This window comes from Plectropomus leopardus, chromosome 14 (genome assembly GCF_026936395.1).
Source record: "Plectropomus leopardus strain MGB_pleo_1.0 chromosome 14, ASM2693639v1, whole genome shotgun sequence".
In the NCBI taxonomy this organism is placed as follows: Eukaryota; Metazoa; Chordata; class Actinopteri; order Perciformes; family Serranidae; genus Plectropomus; species Plectropomus leopardus.
In genome coordinates this window covers 30104348-30111520 of record NC_142189.1, presented here as the reverse complement: position 1 = coordinate 30111520, position 7173 = coordinate 30104348, and positions in this window count along the sequence as shown.

The following is a 7173-nucleotide window of genomic DNA, read 5'->3' as shown; positions in this document are numbered from 1 at the left end:
CCCAAAACATCATAATTTAGCATGTTGAAAAAATGGCCAAAAGTCGCATACTATAGTATGGCAAAATTGTCAAATTTTGACCGCTCCTAAAAATGGCTAAAAACGACATAATATGGCTTGTGGAGACGCCTCATTGTATATTTAGTGGAAACAAATGCCAAAAAAGGCCCAAAACATCATAATTTAGCATGTTGAAAAATGGCCAAAAGTCGCATACTATAGTATGGCAAAAATGTCAAATTTTGACCGCTCCTAAAAATGGCTAAAAACGACATAATTTGGCTTGTGGAGACGCCTCATTGTATATTTAGTGGAAACAGAGGCCAAAAAAGGCCCAAAACATCATAATTTAGCATGTTGAAAAAATGGCCAAAAGTTGCATACTATAGTATGGCAAAAATGTCAAATTTTGACCGCTCCTAAAAATGGCTAAAAACCACATATTATGGTTTGTGGACACGCCTCATTTTATATTTAGGGGAAACAAATGTCAAAAAAGGCCCAAAACATCATAATTTAGCATTTTGAAAAATGGCCAAAAGTCGCATACTATAGTATGGCAAAATGTCAAATTTTGACCGCTCCTAAAAATGGCTAAAACGACATAATATGGCTTGTGGAGACGCCTCATTGTATATTTAGTGGAAACAAATGTCAAAAAAGGCCCAAAACATCATAATTTAGCATGTTGAAAAAATGGCCAAAAGTCGCATACTATAGTATGGCAAAATTGTCAAATTTTGACCGCTCCTAAAAATGGCTAAAAACGACATAATATGGCTTGTGGAGACGCCTCATTGTATATTTAGTGGAAACAAATGTCAAAAAAGGCCCAAAACATCATAATTTAGCATGTTGAAAAAATGGCCAAAAGTCGCATACTATAGTATGGCAAAAATGTCAAATTTTGACCGCTCCTAAAAATGGCTAAAAACGACATAATATGGCTTGTGGAGACGCCTCATTGTATATTTAGTGGAAACAAATGTCAAAAAAGGCCCAAAACATCATAATTTAGCATGTTGAAAAAATGGCCAAAAGTCGCATACTATAGTATGGCAAAATTGTCAAATTTTGACCGCTCCTAAAAATGGCTAAAAACGACATAATATGGCTTGTGGAGACGCCTCATTGTATATTTAGTGGAAACAAATGCCAAAAGAGGCCCGAAAAACCATAATTTAGCATGTTGAAAAATGGCCAAAAGTCGCATACTATAGTATGGCAAAAATGTCAAATTTTGACCGCTCCTAAAAATGGCTAAAAACGACATAATTTGGCTTGTGGAGACGCCTCATTGTATATTTAGTGGAAACAAAGGCCAAAAAAGGCCCAAAACATCATAATTTAGCATGTTGAAAAATTGGCCAAAAGTCGCATACTATAGTATGGCAAAAATGTCAAATTTTGACCGCTCCTAAAAATGGCTAAAAACGACATAATATGGCTTGTGGAGACGCCTCATTGTATATTTAGTGGAAACAGAGGCCAAAAAAGGCCCAAAACATCATAATTTAGCATGTTGAAAAAATGGCCAAAAGTCGCATACTATAGTATGGCAAAATTGTCAAATTTTGACCGCTCCTAAAAATGGCTAAAAACGACATAATATGGCTTGTGGAGACGCCTCATTGCATATTTAGTGGAAACAAATGCCAAAAGAGGCCCAAAACATCATAATTTAGCATGTTGAAAAACTGGCCAAAAGTCGCATACTATAGTATGGCAAAAATGTCAAATTTTGACCGCTCCTAAAAATGGCTAAAAACGACATAATATGGCTTGTGGAGACGCCTCATTGTATATTTAGTGGAAACAGAGGCCAAAAAAGGCCAAAAACATCATAATTTAGCATGTTGAAAAAATGGCCAAAAGTCGCATACTATAGTATGGCAAAAATGTCAAATTTTGACCGCTCCTAAAAATGGCTAAAAACGACATAATATGGCTTGTGGAGACGCCTCATTGTATATTTAGTGGAAACAAATGCCAAAAGAGGCCCAAAACATCATAATTTAGCATGTTGAAAAAATGGCCAAAAGTCGCATACTATAGTATGGCAAAAAATGTCAAATTTTGACCACTCCTAAAAATGGCTGAAAACGTCATAATATAGGTTGTAGTCATGTGTCATTTTATATTAAGTTGAAATAAAGACCAAAAAAGGCCACAAACATCATAATTTAGCATGTTGAAAAAATGGCCAAAAGTCGCATACTATAGTATGGCAAAAATGTCAAATTTTGACCGCTCCTAAAAATGGCTAAAAACGACATAATATGGCTTGTAGAGACGCCTCATTGTATATTTAGTGGAAACAAATGCCAAAAAAGGCCCAAAACATCATAATTTAGCATGTTGAAAAAATGGCCAAAAGTCGCATACTATAGTATGGCAAAAATGTCAAATTTTGGCCGCTCCTAAAAATGGCTAAAAACGACATAATATGGCTTGTGGAGATGCCTCATTGTATATTTAGTGGAAACAAAGGCCAAAAAAGGCCCAAAACATCATAATTTAGCATGTTGAAAAAATTGCCAAAAGTCGCATACTACAGTATGGCAAAAATGTCAAATTTTGACCGCTCCTAAAAATGGCTAAAAACGATATAATATGGCTTGTGGAGACGCCTCATTGTATATTTAGTGGAAACAAATGCCAAAAAAGGCCCAAAACATCATAATTTAGCATGTTGGAAAAAATGGCCAAAAGTCGCATACTATCGTATGGCAAAAATGTCAAATTTTGACCGCTCCTAAAAATGGCTAAAAACGACATAATATGGCTTGTGGAGACGCCTCATTGTATATTTAGTGGAAACAAATGCCAAAAAAGGCCCAAAACATCATAATTTAGCATGTTGAAAAAATGGCCAAAAGTCGCATACTATAGTATGGCAAAAATGTCAAATTTTGACCGCTCCTAAAAATGGCTAAAAACGACATAATATGGCTTGTGGAGATGCCTCATTGTATATTTAGTGGAAACAAATGCCAAAAAAGGCCCAAAACATCATAATTTAGCATGTTGAAAAAATGGCCAAAAGTCGCATACTATAGTATGGCAAAAATGTCAAATTTTGACCACTCCTAAAAATGGCTGAAAACGTCATAATATAGGTTGTAGTCATGTGTCATTTTATATTAAGTTAAAATAAAGACCAAAAAAGGCCACAAACATCATAATTTAGCATGTTGAAAAAATGGCCACAAATCGCATACTATAGTATGGCAAAAATGTCAAATTTTGACCGCTCCTGAAAATGGCTAAAAACAACATCATATAGCTTCTTGAATTGCGTCATATTACATTTATTTAGTTTAGTTTATTTATTTATATTTAGTGGAAACACAGGCCAAAAAAGGCCAACAACATAATTACCATATTGAAAAAAAACCAGTTTGTGCTACAATGCTTTTTTTGTAGTGCTGTATAAATAAAGTTTGATTGATTGATGTCATCCAAAAATCATCAAAAATGTCATAGTATATTATATCATCCAAAAATCATCAAAAACGTCATAGTATAGAGTGTTGTCCAAAAAGTATAAAAACATTTAACGATAGAATGTCATCCCAAAATCATCAAAAACATCATAGTATAGTATGTTATCCAAAAATCAATAAAAATGTCAGTGTAGTATGTCGTCCAAAAATCATCAAAAAGGTCATAGTATAGTTCGTCGTCCAAAAATCATCACAAACCTCATAGTATAGTATGTAATCAAGTATGTAATCAAAGACTTTTTTTATATATTTGTCCAAATATAATAAAAACATTCATAGTATAGTCTGTCTTCCAAAAATCATCAAATGCTCAATACTATAGTATGTTGTCCAAAAATCATCAAAAACATCATCGTATAGTTTCTCATCCAAAATCATCAAAAATATCATACAATAGTATGTCTTCAATAATTATTAAAAATTTCATACTATAGTATGTCATCCAAAAATCGTCAAAAAAGTCATAGTATATAGTATGTCGTCCAAAAATCATCAAAAACGTCACAGTATACTATGTCCTGCAAAAATTCATCAAAAATGTCATAGTATAGTATGTCCTCCAAAAATCGTCCAAAAATCATCAAAAACGTCACTATACTATACTTTCTCGTTTTTGATGATTTTCTGGTGACATATACTTGGTTGTTTTTTATAATTTTTGGGCGACATACCTTATTATGTCGTTTTTGACGAATTTTGACATTTTTTGGGCAACATACTATACTATGTTGTTTTTGACGATTTTTGGACTACATACTTTAATATGTTGTTGACAATTTTTAGATGAAATACTATATTTTATTGTTTTTTTTTTTCAGGTTGCAGACTTGCCATGACACAATGGAGCACTGATTTGTGCTGACATAGTATACTATGAAATATTTTCATGATGTTTGGACAACATACTACACAATGACATTTTTGATGAATATTGCATCTCATCCTGCAATATGACGTCTTCGATGATGTTCAGATGACATACTATACTGTGGCGATGAAAGCCTCCTGTTGCACTGTCTCACATCGCTGTATCTTGGACAAAAAGTTACACTAGACCACAGCAAATTGACAGCCAATAAGCATGTATGTTTTGCGCCTACGTGATAGGAAATACCACTTTGTATCAGCAGATGGCAGTCATCTGTAATGATCATTCAAAACAGGAAACCAGAGGACAGTTGTGACACTAGTTAGCCAGTTAGCACATCAACAACACAACACAATATCAAAAGAACACAGCATATCTACTGTGTGAAAGACAGCACAACCCATCAGGAAATGTTTCGGTAAATGAGCTCAGTGGTTAAATAATTTCTTACCTCATATTACTTCTTTCTTTTGACTTCTCTCCCTCTTGATGTTAGCCATTTCTTTACACTTTTCACCTCAGTTTCTTGTCTCATGCGCTGAGCTAACTGGCCAATCAGAATGATTCCATTCAAAGGTGGGCTCCATGGCCACCGCTGCCGATTCAATTCGCTGTTCAGTGGGAACAGGTGACGAAGGTCGACCGGGGCAAATGATGCAAGGCACACTGTGGCAACAAGGACCACGAGCGTTCGCCATCGGCCAAATGTGAACAAGTGCTTGCTGTCGACTTGGTGTGTCAGGGCCTTTAGGCAGAAGAGCAACAACACAAATGCCAAACAAATAGAGCTCAAAATATTCACTGAGCTAAATCTGCCTCTGCATGCTGTTAAATCTTGACTTGCAGATAGATTATAGCATGATTTAGTTTTGTCCTTGTGCAATGCTTTTGTTAATAATAAACCATATTGTGCGTGTGTGTGTGTGTCCGTGTGTGTGAGCTTGTGAAACTGAGAGGAACTCTGTCATTCATTTGTTTCGGCACCCAAAACAAGCTCAGCGTTGTCCAGTCGCGGGCCTCTAGCCAGAGTGCTTCCTTCACTAGCCAGGCTTTATTGTTCTTCAGGCCCTCTCTGCACAGCAGGAGGATGTTGTCTGTTCCTTGATTCTCATACCGGACCCTTTTAACACACACACACACACACACACACAAACACACATCCACGCAGCGAGGCACAGACAAACACACACCATTCATGTGGGAAAGAATGGGCCCAGTCTGGATTAGGCTATTCCCCTGCGTAACACTAGACAAGGCATTCAATATCTGCAGCTTTCTCTGTCCAAACAGTGTCTTGGCACAAGCTGAGTGGAGGGCTGGAAAATCCCAGAGCTGCTGTTGAGTTTTTTTGGTGTGACCTACTCTTTTTTATTGCAACAACTCTATAAATGCTTACAGACCCTCGACTTGGCCTGGGCCCTGAGGAGGAAATTCAAAGAAAGTCCCGTTACACAAACACATTATGTAAACACAGACACACAAGCAGGACTTGACAAAAAGAGGTGAAGATACAACAAAAACACACAACCAACTATTCTTTCACTGTGTCCACTTTTCTCATCAGGAGTCAAGCAGTGGCAGCTGGGAAAGAGACAGCTGGGACTCCTTTAGTCTTGCTCCTCTGCCTCCCCACACACACACACACACACACACACACACGCACGCACACACACACGCACACACACAGGGAGATTGAAAAATGAGAGCCAGGCTTTTAGTATTAAGGAATCACATGACACACACATAAAAACATCATTTCTCATGCGCCCTGGAAAGAAAACCATCAGTGAAGTGGGAGGAAGAAGTAAAAAGAGAGGTGGAGGGGAGAGACAGCAGTTCAGTGAGTTTATAGCAAGCCATCAAGCCCAACAGGTTTTTTTTTCCCCCCAACATCTATTGTTTTCTGTGAATGCTGTGAGGCTAATAGAGGCTATCAAAGCACTCAGAGGCCCTCACCTTGCTGAAGTGTTTGCTGCCACTTACCATGTGCTCTGACCAGCCGTGGAAACTAACAGGAGGACAAAAAAAAAAAAGAGAAAAATCAGTATTGAGTTTTTCTTCCCTCCACATCCCCTCCCTAGTCTTCATCTTACCTCTAACATCTGGAAAATCCTCATCTGGCAGCACACAGTGGAAGCAACTGAAGCCAGTTTGATACTGTCTGACTTTTTTTCACCTCCTCAGCTTTTTCTCTTTCAGCACCTCTGAATTTCTCCTGCACCCCCCCTCCCCGCTCTTGCCTCGTAACATGTCTTCCTCCTTGCTTCTTGGTTGAAGTTTTTGTTGGGTGATTTTGTTGGCAGAGATTTAAGTTCTGCTTCATGTTTCTCACCTTCTATTCTTCTCCTCCAACGTCCTTTTTCTATTTTCGGAAACACATCAAAGAAAGCCCTCTATGTTTCCCTCTCTTTTCTGAAAACTCCTACTCAGACTAGGTTGGTAAATTTCACTGGAAAATAACAGCAACATGAACAAATTTATACACAGAAGATAGTTTGACATTTTCAGCTGAGAGATAGATGAAAACATACATACCACTCTCATGTCTGTAGCCTACTGAAGCTAACTCTAGCAGCCTGTTAGCTTAGCTTAGCATACGAAGCTTTGTTTTAATGCCGTGAGCAAATGTTTAATCAAAACTGAAACAATCAACATCATATACAGCAAGCGCCCAGCAATTTATTTTCATAAATATAGTTAATTGAAAATTTAAATAAAAAATTAATTGATAAAAATACCTTCCTGTGGTTTTAAAAAGTTCCTCCCATACTAACAATTTTTTTTACGCTTGTTAATTAT